The 17,322-nt window shown below is 44.5% G+C and overlaps 1 long non-coding RNA gene across 2 annotated transcripts in view; it reads right to left on the bottom strand.

Annotated features, from left to right (window-relative positions):
* LOC141097869 (uncharacterized) overlaps positions 1 to 17,322 on the bottom strand; it is a 58,463-nt gene that overhangs the window by 40,555 nt on the left and 586 nt on the right. Inside the window, exon 1 of one of the 2 annotated variants that reach the window (XR_012234063.1) lies at positions 17,055 to 17,305. The exons of the other annotated variant lie outside the window; for it this stretch is intronic. This is a non-coding gene — a long non-coding RNA (uncharacterized lncRNA). Of the gene's footprint in view, positions 1 to 17,054; positions 17,306 to 17,322 lie in introns of those variants that run through there. 2 annotated transcript variants of the gene reach the window in all.

Here is a 17,322-nt window from a genome sequence, read left to right as displayed (position 1 = left end):
TCGGAATCGGAAGTTCAGTTGATTGACGGCCTGACGTCATCATGATGCGCGGTGTGTGCGCATCATGATGCGCCGTCATTTCGGGCCTTCCGGGGGTCTCTGCCGGCCTGCCGGGGGGCTGTGCCGGCCTGCCGGGGGGCTGTGTGGACTGCCCGGGGTCTCTGCCGGCCTGCCGGGGGGCTGTGCCGGCCTGCCGGGGGGCTGTGCACCCTGTGGGGGTCTGTACCGGCCTGCCGGGGGGCTGTGCCGGCCTGCCGGGGGGCTGTGCTGATGTCCGGGGGTCTGTGCAAGCATCGTCCGATGGGACTACAAGTCCCATCGGGCGATGCCTGCTACCATGACAGTGATTGACACATTAGCCAATGATGGGACAGTAGTAGTCCCATCATCCGGCTAATGTGTTAAATGTTAAAAAAAAAAAAAAAAAATACTACATACATGCTACATGCTACATACATACTACATATATACTACATACATACTACATACATGCTACATACATACTACATGCATGCTACATACATACTACATATATACTACATACATACTACATACATACTGCATGCTACATACATACTACATACATACTACATGCATGCTACATATATACTACATGCTACATACATACCACATACATACTACATGCATGCTACATATATACTACATGCATGCTACATATATACTACATGCATGCTACATACATACTACATATATACTACATGCATGCTACATACATACTACATGCTACATGCATGCTACATACATACTACATACATGCTACATACATACTACATACATGCTACATATATACTACATGCATGCTACATATATACTACATGCATGCTACATATATACTACATACATACTACATATATACTACATACATGCTACATACATACTACATACATACTACATGCATGCTACATATATACTACATGCTACATACATACCACATACATACTACATACATGCTACATATATACTACATGCATGCTACATACATACTACATATATACTACATGCATGCTACATACATACTACATGCTACATGCATGCTACATACATACTACATACATACTACATGCTACATACATACCACATATATACTACATACATACAATACATTCATACAATACATACATAGACATACAGTACATATAACATAGAGTAACATACTTACCAATACTTGTCACATTGTTCCCCGAAGCCATTGTCTTTCCGGAATAAATATTAACATAACAAACCACAAAAATACTCACCCACGATCCGAAGCAGTCCACGAGTGTGTCCCACGACGATCTTGGGTAGAGAACTGCAGCATCAGATGATGCTGCCGTTCTCTACGGGCTGCAGGAATCCAATGACGGAAGGTAGGTATCCTTCCGCACTGTATTCCTCCGCCACTTAAAAAAAAAAAAGTCCCTAGTCTCACTTTATGCCATTGCTGTGTGGGAAATTCCCACACAGCAATGGCATAAAGTGAGACTAGGGACTTTTTTTTTTTTTAAGTGGCGGAGGAATACAGTGCGGAAGGATACCTACCTTCCGTCATTGGATTCCTGCAGCCCGTAGAGAACGGCAGCATCAGCTGATGCTGCAGTTCTCTACCCAAGATCGTCGTGGGACACACTCGTGGACTGCTTCGGATCGTGGGTGAGTATTTTTGTGGTTTGTTATGTTAATATTTATTCCGTAGACGACAATGGCTTCGGGGAACAATGTGACAAGTATTGGTAAGTATGTTACTCTATGTTATATGTACTGTATGTCTATGTATGTATTGTATGAATGTATTGTATGTAGTATGTATGTAGTATATATGTGGTATGTATGTAGCATGTAGTATGTATGTAGTATGTATGTAGCATGCATGTAGCATGTAGTATGTATGTAGCATGCATGTAGTATATATGTAGTATGTATGTAGCATGCATGTAGTATATATGTAGCATGTATGTAGTATGTATGTGGTATGTATGTAGCATGTAGTATATATGTAGCATGCATGTAGTATATATGTAGTATGTATGTAGCATGTATGTAGTATATATGTAGTATGTATGTAGTATATATGTAGCATGCATGTAGTATATATGTAGTATGTATGTAGTATATATGTAGCATGCATGTAGTATATATGTAGTATGTATGTAGTATATATGTAGCATGTATGTAGTATGTATGTAGCATGCATGTAGCATGTAGTATGTATGTAGCATGCATGTAGTATATATGTAGTATGTATGTAGCATGCATGTAGTATATATGTAGCATGCATGTAGTATATATGTAGTATGTATGTAGCATATATGTAGCATGTATGTAGTATGTATGTAGCATGCATGTAGCATGTAGTATGTATGTAGCATGCATGTAGTATATATGTAGTATGTATGTAGCATGCATGTAGTATATATGTAGTATGTATGTAGCATGCATGTAGTATATATGTAGTATGTATGTAGCATGCATGTAGTATATATGTAGCATGCATGTAGTATATATGTAGTATGTATGTAGTATGTAGTATGAATGTAGCATGTATGTAGTATGTAGTATGAATGTAGCATGTATGTAGTATGTAGTATGAATGTAGCATGTAATTTTTTTTTATTTTTTTTTTTACATTTAACACATTAGCCGGATGATGGGACTACTACTGTCCCATCATTGGCTAATGTGTCAATCACTGTCATGGTAGCAGGCATCGCCCGATGGGACTTGTAGTCCCATCGGACGATGCCTGCACAGACCCCCGGAGCCTGCACAGACCACCGGCAGGCCGGCACAGCCCCCCGGCAGGCCGGCACAGCCCCCCGGCAGGCCGGCACAGCCCCCCGGAGCCTGCACAGACCACCGGCAGGCCGGCACAGACCACCGGAGCCTGCACAGACCCCCTGGCAGGCCGGCACAGCCCCCCGGCAGGCCGGCACAGCCCCCCGGAGCCTGCACAGACCACCGGCAGGCCGGCACAGACCACCGGAGCCTGCACAGACCCCCTGGCAGGCCGGCACAGCCCCCCGAAAGGCCCGTACAGACCCCAGAGAGGCTGTACAAGGGCAGGAAAGGGTTTTTCTTATTCCGATACCGGAAGTCCCATAGACTTGAATGGGACTTCCGGTATCGGAATCGGCGATACCGATACTTTTTTTAAAGATCGGCCGATACCATCCGATACGATACTTTGAAGTATCGGATGGTATCGCTCAACTCTAATCCTGACAGAAAAAAGGACCCATCTGTCAACCCAAAATGTGGATGATCTGACCTTCATTAAAATGAACCACGCATGGGTTTCCAAGGATTTTGTCCCACCTTCCCCTGATGACACATAGGGTGACAGAAAAATGGCTTGCTTTGGTCCACCTCTTCCTGGGACTTGACCTATTTCACCTTTTGCATCAGCTGAATGTCCAACATCAACATGTGCCACTTTCTAAAACTCCCTAACTGTGCTGCCTCCCCCCCCATGGCCGGGGTCACCACCTAGCGCACGACACCGTGCGAGTGCCGTTGCCCTGGACAGGTGGGTAGGCTGACTCTTGGGAGCGGGCACTGGCACAGGATCCTTCATAGTGCAATCAAGTGTCTCTGATGGTGGTGGTGCACACCCGCCATCAGACACACCGCCGTACTATGAGGGGCCCAGTGCCAGTACCGACGCCCACGAGTGGGCCCCCCTTGCTTGGGCAGGGCCCCAGCATTTGCAATCTTTACCTCTCCCTGCTCCTCCGCTGTGTAGTCTGGGCCGTCAAATCCATACTGTGCCTGACACCGTCTTCCTGCCTCCTGATGTATAGACATATATTTTGAATGTGTACGCTATCCATACATGTTATCTGGGGATACGGTACCCTTTCTAACCTTTGTGCAATCACGTGCAATCCATACTGGGCCTAACACCGCCTGAGCCTGCCTCCTGATGTATAGACATATATTTTGAATGTGTACGCTATCCATACATGTTATCCGGGGAAACGGTACCCTTTCTAACCTTTGTGCAATCACGTGCAATCCATACTGGGCCTAACACCGTCTTCCTGCCTCCTGATGTACAGACATATATTTTGAATGTGTACGCTATCCATACATGTTATCTGGGATACGGTACCCTTTCTCACCTTTGTGCAATCACGTGTAATCCTGGGCGTGAGAACGGCTGGCGAGCTGTTAAGCAAGCTACAGCACCTGTGGTTTGCACACGTAAGTTTTTCATTTTTTCAGGAATGACGGTTAGGCCAAATTCCGGAACTGCGGTTGACCTGCACTTACTGGGAAATCATTGTTCGCGGGTAATAATTGTAATCAGTGATCCCCATCACTAACGTTGTTCAGCGGGTTATCTGCACCTGTAAGCGACAAACGCTGGCCTTTTCAGTGTAGCGCACATGCAGCCACGGACATGTAAGGGCATGACACACCAGTTATTGGCCAATCTCATGTGCCAGAGCCTCACGTGTCCCTCTAGTAAGCCGGACTCGGACCGCGGGGCATGACGGAGTCTCGTTCGTTAACGGAATTAAGCTTGCAATGTGTGCATCTGTTCTGTAGCTGGCATGGTTGAGGTTTCCCAGGTGGAGTCGAATTTAACCGTAGGCTCCACTCCTGGTGGTGCCCTTCTGGACATTCCTTTAAGGTTCAGCTTTGCAACCATACTGCCCACGTAAAACAAACACTTTGCCTTCATGAACGCTGTTTGGAGGGTCATGACTCGTGGGAATAACGCCGCCCAATCAGTTAACCTGCTAGAGAGATCGTTCGTTGCTCCCAAGCATGACATCACACTCCCTAGGAAGAAGGTAATGCCACTGTGGCGACCGTACTCCTGGGGGCGACACAAGTGCACTGATGCCCAGCCACTGCTCGATGAATCTGCTGGTACATTGACCCAGACCACTACATTCCCCTCGCACGCTACACGACCTGAATCTGACCCTGATGAAACTCAGGTTACCCTTCCCATATACAGTTCCATCTTACACGGTGACAAAGAGGAAGCTGCAGATGAAAGTGCAGGTTCGGCCCACCCGCCATCAGACACACCACCGTACTATCAGGGGCCCTGTGCCAGTGCCGTCGCCAACGAGTGGGCCCCCCCTGCTTGCTCAGGATCACAGCACTTGCAAAGTTGAAATACTGTGCAGTGAGATGGAAGATGGGGACGACGAGGAGTCCAGACAAGTACAGGGATTCCCTAGCGAGGAGACTTATTTGATTGTTTTCAATGTTGGGACAGCAATTTTTGGGGAGCACTATACTCTGGAGAATGATAGATGGGGCCCACCATACACTGGAACATTCCAAAGGTGGACATCAGACACTGGAGCAGCATTTACAGGGCCCATTATACACTAGAGCATTAGAAATGGGGCCCATTATGTTTGGAGCATTATTTGGGCCCATAAGACAGTGGAGCTTCATCCATGGGGACCAACATATACTGTAGCATTATGTGGAGCTCATCATATACTGTTTCAAACATTATATGGGACCAATGATTTTGTATGGAGAAATAGATGGGCCTCGTCATGAGATGTAAAAAGTGAGGTATTTTTCATTGTACTATACCGCTATTTCTCTGCCGTATCGGAGCATGATGAGTTGTGGTATGTGTTAAAGGGGCGCTCTTTCGCCCAGGGCACATGAAAACCTGGAGCCAGCCCTCCCCCCCCCACAACTTTAGCCAAATAACCCCCATTTTTCAGTGCGTAACTTGTATTATGAAGTTAATTAAGGTTGACAAGCTTAAGTAAGAAGAATTGATGCTTTTGGCATTCAAATGGGCACTGTATGTGTGTTTCCTGTCCTCCTCTCACTGCCGACTTTTATTCCCCATTGACTTACATTGGGTTTCGTGACGACCCCGACTTTTCCCTATAATCGGACGATCTTGCTCGACCCGACTTTTGGAAAAGTCGGGTTTCACGAAACGAAACGCGACCCTAAAAAAACAAAAGTCGCTCAACTCTAGTCAATGTACTTCTCCTCAAAAATCTACAAAAAGCAATCAAAATGTTGTATGTATCCCATAATGGTACCAATAAAAACTACAACTCCCCACACACAAAAACACCAAGCCAAACAAACAAAACTCCATCGACGGAGAAATAAAAATGGTGACACAAACCTAATTATTTTTCATGCTTTTAAAATAATTTAAATTTGGGACTCACCTGAAGGATCATGCTGCAAAGTATTTTTTACAACAGTTTACATCTTAAAAACGAAACTCAAAATTTCTTTCTTAGAGGGGTAAATTGTTCACTACTTTAGAAAACTTTACAGAAAGAAGGAATATAAAAGAAAGTAAGACCCAAAACTTACAATTGTAATCTCCAAAACTGTACATTCAATGGGCTCCTGTCCAACTGATTGTCCGATGGACAGGAAATTATGCCATAAGCACCAGTCACCTGATCCTTCAGTCAATCAGCATCCTTTAGCAGTCAAATGACTGATAATCAGAGTGTTATTATTTCTGGTATAATGATGTTTTGATGGCTTACCAGGCACCTTACTACTGAGGCTACGGATTGACTGCAGGGTCAGGTGATGTCATAATTTCCAGTCCCAGTGGAGACTATCTGAGTGGCTTGAATGGCTGGAGATTCCAGGGGTGAGCCAGCCTGCCTTCTTTACTTCTTTCTTAATCCCTACCTCCTGCAAAGATTTCAAAAGTAATGGACAAACCCTTCCACCTCTCTCTCCCATGCTCCTGAATGCCCCATGTGAACTGCATTGTATTTTTATATGGTATGCATTGCTAAATTCCACCCCTCTCTTCCCCCTCTCTCCCATGCTCCTGAATGCCCCATGTGAACTGCATTGTATTTTCATATGGTATGCATTGTTTACCCATCTTCTTGTATCCATAATTGTACTCCATTCTTGTTATCTCTGCCACACATCTAAGTGGTCTGTATAACCCCTTCCCTTTTTTATGATCTTTGCTTAACTTTGTGCATTTGGCCTGGGCAGCCACACCCCACTTTCACTCACAGCTGATTGTGTTTAGCTGCACATATATTCAGCACCATGGGTCTTCTCCAGACGTAGTTGGCTCCATCTACTTCAAAATCCATATTTCAAAGTACATATTTCTAAGTACTCTTAATTAGACTAGAATTGGACTGGAATTGACTGTAAGGTAACGGACTATAACACCACAACAATGTTTCACCTTCTTTTTACTACCACCCCCATACTACTCCATTTCTCCCTAACTCCTGCAATCCCTCCACCCAGTAAGGAACTAGTCATTTCCCCCTCCATCCTTCCCAGCCATCTCACCTCTTCGTCACAACTGTTCCTCCACATACAATCCTTTTTCTCCAGACACAGACGGCCACATCATGTCGTATCCTGCTCTGTTCTGCAAAAGCCAGCTTCTCCACCATGACAGAAGATCAGCTCTCCACCCTTCTGTCAAGATCACACCTCACCACTTGTGCCCTCGACCCACTCCCGTCTCACCTCATCCCTAACTTGGCCACAGTCTTCATCCCATCTCTAACACACCTCTTCAACCTTTCACTTACAAATGGTGTCTTTCCCTCATGCCTCAATCACACCCATCCTCAAAAAGTCCTCCCTTGATCCATCCTCTGTGTCTAACTATCGCCGATATCTCTTCTCCCTTACACCTCAAAACTACTGGAACAGCATGTATATCTTGAACTGTCCACCCACCTCTCCTCCTGTTCCCTCTTTGACCTGTTACAATCTGGCTTCCGACCGCATCACTCAACTGAAACTGCCCTAACTAAAGTCACTAACGACTTACCGCCAAGAGCAAGCGACACTACTCTGTCCTCCTTCTCCTGGACCTGTCCTCTGCCTTCGACACCGTAGACCATGCCCTCCTGCTAGAGACTCTCTCATCTCTTGGCATCACAGACTTGGCCCTATCCTGGATCTCATCATACCTAACAGACCGAACATTTAGTGTCTCCCTCTCACACACCACCTCCTCACCTCGCCCCCTGTCTGTTGGTGTTCCTCAAGGCTCTGTCCTAGGAGCCCTACTATTCTCCATCTACACCTTTGGCTTGGGACAGCTCATAGATTCCTACGGTTTGCAGTATCACCTCTATGCCGATGACACGCAGATCTACCTATCTGGACCCAACCTCGCCTCCTTACTGACTGAAATCCCACAATGTCTGTCTGCTATCTCAGCCTTCTTCTCTGCTCGCTTTCTCAAACTGAACATGGACAAAACAGAATTCATCATCTTTCCCCCATCTCACTCTACCCCTCCACCAGACCTATCCATCAATGTCAATGGCTGCTTTATTTCCCCAGTCCCACACGCTCGGTGCCTTGGGGTGATCCTCGACTCTGCTCTCTCTTTCAAACCACATATCCAAGCCCTCACCTCCTCCTGCCACCTCAAACTCTAAAATATTTCCCGGATCCGCTCATTCCTCAACCATGAAACCACAAAAACACTAGTGCATGCTCTTATCTCCCGCCTCGACTACTGCAACCTCCTACTCTCTGGCCTCCCCTCTAGCACTCTGGCTCCGCTCCAGTCCATCCTACACTCTGCTGCCCGACTAATCCACCTGTCTCCCCGCTATTCCCCAGCCTCCCCCCTATGCCAGGCCCTTCACTGGCTTCCTATAGCCCAGAGGCTCCAATTCAAAACCCTAACCATGACATGCAAAGCCATCCACAACCTGTCTCCTCCATACATCTGTGACATGGTCTCTCGGTACCTACCCGCACGCAACCTTCGATCATCTCAAGATCTCCTTCTCTACTCCCCCCTTATCTCTTCTTCCCACAACCGCATACAAGACTTCTCCCGTGCTTCCCCCATACTCTGGAACTCTCTGCGGCAACACATCAGACTCTCACCATCAACGGAAACCTTCAAGAAGAACCTGAAGACCCACCTGTTCCGACAAGCCTACAGCCTGCAATGATCCTCGGTCTACTGAACCACCGCACGACCTGCTCTACCCTCTCCTACTGTATCCTCACCCATCCCTGTAGACAGAGCCCTCGCGGGCAGGGTCCCCTCTCCTTATGTACTTGTATGTCCCTTTTCTTACACATGTTTATTATACTTGTCTATATTTCCCCTTTTCACATGTAAAGCGCCATGGAATAAATGGCGCTATATAAATGCATAATAATAATAATAATAATAAAGTCCATGGATCACTCTAAAAACAACTCGTTACTTCCTGAAAGAAAAAAAAAAAAAAGATATCTTGTAAAAATCTCAGAGCTCACCCGAATATAGCGCTCTTTTCCGTTTTGCGATGCGTCGCTCCACTACAGAGATATTCACATTTGTTGCTTTTGGAGATCAGTACATGAAACCTCTGCTTGTAGTCAAACTGGGTGTTTTTCCTGAGTCTTCTCTGGGTTTGTGCACTTTTCACTCTTCTCGGAGATGCTGCCAATTACAACTAGGCAGAGACTGCGGCTGCTAGATCAGCTACCAAGCTGTGATTGGCAGCATCTGGGAGCATGGGTGAAAGTGCACGCCCCTAGAGAAAACTCTGAAGAACCGCCCAGTTGTTCTGCAAGTAGAAATTTCACGTACTGTGCTCCAAACTAACAAATCTAAATATCTCTGCAATATAACGGTGCATCACAAAATGGAGAGTAGCATACAAATGAGGAGAGGTCAGGGATTTTTACAATTTATGTAAACCAAATTTTTGAGAAAGTGACAAGTCCTCTTTAATATCTCCTTCATCACTCATAGTAGAAAATACATTGAAAACTACTATATGCAAAAGTAAATGCTACGGTTAAGGGACAGTTGTGTCTGAAACATGGAAGCGATATTGATAACTCTTGTTTTTGGAATCTTACTGGTTACATATTTTTAACTTAAAGAATTAAATTCCAGGTTTTAATCAATTTTGGATGTTGGCTTTGGTCGTTTCCTTCTACACAAAAGTCAACTATGGCAACAAATGTTCTTTCAGCTTGCTTTGGTTTATTTGGGGAGTTACGTATTTCCCTCATATTTTCCTACAGAATTGTCTCTATTATTTATTTGGGATGTTATCTTCACTAAGGACAGGACTGATGTGTTTGCATAGTCAGAATATATAATATATATTCAGTATAATCTTTAATACAAGCAAACACAGAACTATGTGTGTACTCCTATAACAAGCATACACTCTCATTGAACTCATTACCAATCTGCCTTATTTTTGGACACAGTTGAAAAATTCAGAAATTTTTATGTGTTCGCGTAAAACTACTTTTTTCCCCCTAATTGCAGTAAAGAAAAAAACTTCAGCAAATAAAAAGTACATTCATTGAGATATTATGAACACCCCCTTCCTTCTTTTTTTCAATGTTGTTCATTTCCCTGAGTTTTACAAAACCTGTCAGCTGTGGCTACAAAGAAAGAGTTCAGCACATGAGGAATGTGCCCTAAATAGGAGTGTATTTTAGTGAGGATATGCACGCCAGCCAACTGTCTATAATTTGCAAGCAATGTGTCTCTTCACATCAGTTTCAAAGCGTTGTCAGTGGTACAACACCATTTATACAGCAATTGCACTGATAAATCGCTGCTTCAGCAAATTTTTATCCATCTAGTTAGTATAAGGGTAACTCACTGATCCATGCTGTGTTTGCTTTTTCCTGACTTCTTATTTCGGGGGATAATGGATCGGTCGCATCCTAAAGTTTAAGAGAGTGAAATTTGCTCTGTAATTTATTACATTCTAGAATTGTGAGTCAGTAGGAGAATTTAGAACATGATTTTATGTGCCAAAAAAGTTTGTGAAAACTTTTGTGAAGTCTGTGAAAAGTAAATAGATAAAGGCACCATTCCATTTTTGCTAGGCTCACCGAATGAGGTTAATCCTCAAAGCCCAAGGTGAGCAGGTAAGGAAAGCGGGAAAAGGGTAGCAGAGGTACTGGATAGCGCAGGTGGTCAAGAGACCCTTAATGGGTAGCAGAGGTCTAGGTGGCTGCAGATGGACAGGGGACCAGAGCACTTAAAAGTCTTAATACCAAGGCACCGGTATATGTCTTAGTAGGGCCCAGGCAGAAGATCACAAGGGATCACACAGGGTCATCTGTAAGGCCAGAAGTGGAGCACAACAGAGTTCATCGGACAGGCGCGAGGAGAGCAAAGCCCGGATCCAGGACAAGTGCAAAACAGATTTTTTTATTTCACCACCGATAGGTATCAACAGGGCCGGGTGGGGCCCCATCTCTTCTGCTCATCGGGCCCTAGCAGGAGGATTCTGCCGGTGCAGAAACCGTACCTACGTCCGAAACGCAGGTTCAGTTAAACTCTATTGCCGTTCGGGCCCGCATGGTAATAGCTAAAAGTCACCAGCCTATTGGAGGCTGACAGCTGACGTCAAAGCGCATATCACCGGTGTATGACGTCATTGTCATTCGCCGGCGAGTCCGCACTTGAAATGCCTGGAGGGAACATCGCCGCAGGAATGCGGTCAGGTAAGGAGAAAGTTTTTCTTTTTATTGAAAGAGGTAAGCCGCAATATGTTTTGGCTGCAGGATGGAGACACATGGCCTGAGGCAGAATGGGAGACACGGGGGCAGGATGGGAGACACGGGGGCAGGATGGGAGACACGGGGGCAGGATGGGAGACACGGGGGCAGGATGGGAGACACGGGGGCAGGATGGGAGACACGGGGGCTGGATGGGAGACACGGGGGCAGGATGGGAGACAGATGGGGCAGGATGGGAGACAGATGGGGCAGGATGGGAGACAGATGGGGCAGGATCATGTGGTAAAATGGAGACAGATGGGGCAGGATCATGGTGCAGGATCATGCGACAGATGGGGTAGGCTCACGCGACAGATGGGGTAGGCTCACGCGACAGATGGGGTAGGCTCACGCGACAGATGGGGTAGGCTCACGCGACAGATGGGGTAGGCTCACGCGACAGATGGGTCACGATCACGCGACAGATGGGTCACGATCACGCGACAGATGGGGCGGGATGGGGAGATCGTATGGGGGCAGAATGGATACTCATGAGGGCAGGATGGGAGAACATATGGGGCCAGGATGAGACAACAAATGGCTGGTGCCAAGAATGAGATACACGGGGGGCCAGGATGGGGGATATTATTACCATAGGGGCTAATTAAGGGATATTATTACTGCAGTGATGTATTTATCTTATATTTTGAGGATACTGTTTTAAATGGGGGGGAAGGTCCTGTTACTGTGCAGAGCAACACTATGTTGCCTTTCTTTTCTTCATCTGGTGTAGTGTAGAAGTTGGGAAAAAAATTAAGTATTGTGTTCTGCAAGCGGAGTTATAGATAACTGTGTTATTTCCTGCAGAGACAAGCCGTGGGTGGAAGAAGTGATTGCGGTCTGTGCTGGATGAAGATGCAAAGTGTTATGATTAGGTCACCGAGGAGGATAGCCGGGGAATAAGCTAGGCACTGAGGCCACACGACCTCTCCCCCACTAGATCAGCATTCTGGTGTGAACTGGAAGCAAAGCAAAAGATACTGATATAACAGGGGACTAGCAATACTGAACAGACTGACATAAGCTGTGGCATGTGGAACAGGGGCCAGCACTGGTCCCAGCAGGGAACAATGCTGAACCCACACAGCAAAGCAGAAAGCAGAGAAAGGCAAAAACTGGATCAAATGCAAAAAGATTCCAGCAAACAAATAACTTATCTGAGCGATGCAGGACCAAGCAGGGGGCAAGCGGACTTCAAAATGCACAGGAAGAAAACCAAATCACCAGCAACAACTGAGGGAAGCTTGCTGACTTAAATCTTCCCAGTCTGTAACACCTGACCTCCAATCATCCTCTTCAGGTGATTGACTTCTGTCAACCTGACCAGCTCCATTACCCGCAGCAACCACCAGAGGGAGCCCAAACTCAGAAGTCAGGTGAAGAGTGTTCACAACAGAAAAGCGAAAATGAAGGACTTCGCCTAGAGACGTCTCTGGCGAGTCAGTGTGTTACCTGTACACTGACAATGTATACTATATACAGAGGTCTTGTGTACAATGTCACCAGTGATCACTGTATTACCTGTACACTGACACTATATACAACGCTCCTGTGATTAATGTCACTGGTGATCCCTGTATTACCTGTACAGTGAAAGTGTAGGCCCCTTAAAAAATTGTGAGAAAAGAATGGTTGTAGATGACGAGGAAAAAGCTAATATATTATACACCTTCTTCTCCACGGTATTCTCGGTGGAAAATTAAATGCCGAGAGACAAAGAAAACCCTATATTAAGGATCACCAATCTAACTCAAGAAGAGATGTGAAACTGGCAAAATAAGATTAAAATAGATAAATCTCTGGGTCCGGATGGCATACTCCCACGATTTCTAAGAAAACTAAGTAATGTAATAGACAATCCACTATTTCTTATATTTAGGGACTCTATAGCGTTTGAAACTGGGCCACACAAGAGGTTGGTACACAAAATGAGAATGCTGGGTCTGGGGGAAAATGTGTGTAAATGGGTAAGGCCTGTTTCACACATCCGTCTGTCACCATCAGTCAAAATCCGGCGTTTTGCAAAAAAAAAAATTTTTCCCATTGAGTTGCATTACCAGAGGATCTTGACGGATGGTCATCCGTTGGATCCATTTTTATACGGATCCGCCAAAATTTTGGCGTCCGCCGACATAGCCGGACGGACAATTAAACGTTTTTTTACCCGACCCGATCCGCATTTCACAGGGCGCATGCCCGGAGGAATTGAGTCAGCTGGAAATTTAACCCTAAACTCGGTTCTGGCGGCTGAAAAAAAATATTCTCTCTCTCTCCTTATTCCAGATACGGTTCCTTTCAAATTCTACCTTACACGGATCCGTCAAAACAACGGTCCGGTGCCACCCATTTTTTTCCAATCCGCCTGCTGATCCGGTTTCCGCCTTTTTAGCGGATTTCGACTGAGTAGTAAAACGGATGTGTGAAACAGGCCTTAGTAACTGGCTTAGTGATAGAAAGCAGAGGGTGGTTATAAATGGTATATTCTCTAACTGGGTCGCTGTGACCAGTGGGGTACCGCAGGGGTCGGTGTTGGGACCTATTCTCTTTTATTAACGATCTGGTAGAAGGTTTACACAGTAAAATATCGATATTTGCAGATAATACAAACTATGTAAAGCAGTCAATACAAGAGAAGATAGTATTCTGCTACAAGTTGGAAACTGGATAAGTTAGAAACTTGGGCTGAAAGGTGGCAGATGCTGTTTAACAATGATAAATGTAAGGTTATACACATGGGAAGAAGGAATCAATATCACCAAGAATGCCAAGACTGTGCAAAGCAGTGATCAAAGCAAAAGGTGGCTACTTTGAAGAACCTAGAATCTAAGACATATTTTCAGTTGTTTCACACTTTTTTGTTAATTATATAATTCCACATGTGTTAATTCATAGTTTTGATGCCTTCAGAGTGAATCTACAATTTTCTTAGTCATGAAAATAAAGAAAACTCTTTGAATGAGAAGGTGTGTCCAAACTTTTGGTCTGTACTGTATCAAAAACAAAGTAGAGGAAAGGAAAGTGAAGATTACCTCTAAAGTGCAGAGAGCAGGAGATACGGCTGCCACATGCTCTCACCCCGACAGCGCTGTTTCGCAAATGCTTCTTCTATGGGGTCGTGATAGACAAGGCCAGAGGTAGTGCCTTAAATATGTGTTGCAGAGATGCGATTGGATGTAGCGCTTCATTAGTGGGAAAATATCAGTGCTTCTCCACTACTGTTGGTCGGACCCGGATGTAAAAGAATGACTTCCGGTCTCCGCGCTGGAGCGCTTGCTGGAACACATTGTGAACCTAGTGTGCAGGACCGGAAGTCAGGGCGATCTTAGATCAGAGAAGCGCACTACCCACAAATGTGGTGGTAATATGTGGTCCGGTCATGTTATATTGGTATTTGTTCCTTGTATGTGGTATTATTGGTCACCGTGTGGTGGTAATATGTGGTCTGAACATGGTGCAGTGGTATTTGTCCCTTGTATGTGATATTATTCAGTCACTGTGGTGGTAATATATGGTCTGGACATGGTGTGGTGGTATTTGTTTCTTGTATATGGTATTATAGGTCACTACGTGGTGGTAATATGGTGTCTGGTCATGGTGCGGTGGTATTTGTCCCTTGGATATTATTGGTCATTTTAAAAATTGAAAAATAAATAAAAATATACCTAATTATATTGCGTATTTTAACAAATGTTTAATAGGATACAAGTAGAGTAGGGCCCGGCCAAAAGAGTCTACCTTGTCATGGTGGCAGATTAAAAAAATATTTTGGCCAAAACAAAACCTCCTGGAAATATATATGTGATCTGGTGATGGGAACTGTTAATGTGTGACTGGTGAGAAGTGGAGTTTTTCCAAGAGAGAGCAGTGGGACTGTGGACAGTTCAAGGGGTGGGGGCGGGTCTGGGGTGGGGCCTGGGTGGAGTCTCAAGGGGGCCCCGAAAATTTTGTCAGTATGGGGCCCCGAAATTCCTAGTGGCAGCCCTGCATCTCATAGTCCTCCATGTAATGCATTCTTCATAGTCCTCCTTATAGTATACTGCACAGTTCCTAGTCATCCATATATTAGTATGGTCACCGTGTACTACAGGATTAAAAAAAAAATAAATAAATACTTGCCTCCCTTCAACTCCCCGCCACACGGCGTCCTCTTCTGAAGCCGGCAGCTGACTTCAGCGTGCAAGTGACAGGAGTAAAACATTTTTTAAAATATGCAATACAATTTAGGTATATTTTTTATTTATTTTTCAATTTTTAAAATGACCAATAATATCACAAAGGACAAATACCATCACACCATGACCAGACACTATATAGTGCATAGTATAGAGGTAATGCAGTGATCACCAGTGACATTGTACCCAGGAGCTCTGTATATAGTGTCAGTGTACAGGTAATACAGTGATCACCAGTGATTATATACACATGAACTCTGTATATAGTATACATTGTATAGTGTCAGTGTACAGGTATTAGACCGACTCACCAGTGACATCTCTAGGTGAAGTCCTTCATCTTCGCTTTTCATCTTCATCCAGCACAGACCGCCGTGACTTCTTTCAGCAAGGGCTTGTCTCTGCAGGAAATAACACAGTTATCTAGAGCTCTGCTTACAGAACAGATTACTTAATTTTTTCACCTATCTTCTACACTACACCAGATGAAGAAAAAAAGGCAACATAGTGTTGCTCTGCACAGTAACAGGACCACACTCCCCATTTAAAACAGTATCCTTAAAAAATAAAACAAATACTACGCTGCAGTAATAATATCCCTTAATTAGCCCCTATGGTAGTAATATCCTCCATACTGGCCCTCTGTGTATCTCATTCCTGGCTCCAGTCATATGTCCTCCCATCCTGCCCTCATGAGTATCCATTCTGCCCCCATATGATCTCCCCCAATGCTCCATGTGTCCCATGATCGTGTTCCATGATCCTCCATCGTATCCATCCTGCCCCATGTGTCTCCATCCTGCACAATGAATCTGCTCCGTCTCCATCTTGCCACATGACGCTGCCCCATCTGTCTCCATCCTGCCCCCGTGTCTTCCATCCTACCCCTGTCTGCCATCCTGCCACCATGTCTCCATTCTGCCCCATGTCTCCATTCTGCCTCTCCTCGTTTTACTTTGACCACTGATATGTAGACAGGATGCCGCATTATCCTTTTGTTACTAATGGTTATAATTATCATATATTCTTTAGCATTTTTTGGTTTAGAGAGGTCATATAGTCTTAGTTTTTGTATTCTTATACCTAATTATCATATTGCCCTGTGAGTGGGTCGCACCCGTTATTTTTTGGGATGGGTTGTTTATGTTTGTTTTTATTCTATTAGATTCAGGTGTTATGTACTTTTTGATGAACTTTCAATAAACTTTTACATTTGGCTCACACTATTTTTTGAATAATTTTCTTTCTCTCTAAGTTACATAAGGAGAAAAAAAAAAACACAAAACAAAACTGCAAAAATACCAGTAAAAAAAAAGATTAAAAATAAATATTGCCCCTTTAGGAAGAGGTTAAATGAAACAGGTCGACCAGTCTCACCTGATTGTCATCCCATTGATTAAAAATGCCACTTTGCTTTCACCTTCCAAACTTCTGCTAGTTCTAAAGGTTCACATACTTTTATCACTTTCAAACATGATAATGGTTAATTTTCCTAAAATAATATAATGACAAGGTGTAATATTTGATTTGGTTCTCTTTAAGGACTTTTCGGTCAAACTTATGCAGAAATATCGATAAAACTGAGGGGTTCACAAACTTTAAGCATGTCTGTACATTAAACGCCGTGACTCAGAGCCACACATTA

Source organism: Dendrobates tinctorius, unplaced genomic scaffold (assembly GCF_039654945.1).
Source record: "Dendrobates tinctorius isolate UK_male_01 unplaced genomic scaffold, ASM3965494v1 ptg000086l, whole genome shotgun sequence".
Taxonomy (NCBI): domain Eukaryota; kingdom Metazoa; phylum Chordata; class Amphibia; order Anura; family Dendrobatidae; genus Dendrobates; species Dendrobates tinctorius.
The sequence above is the reverse complement of the archived record's forward strand: the minus strand, read 5'-3'. Positions and strand labels throughout refer to the sequence as shown.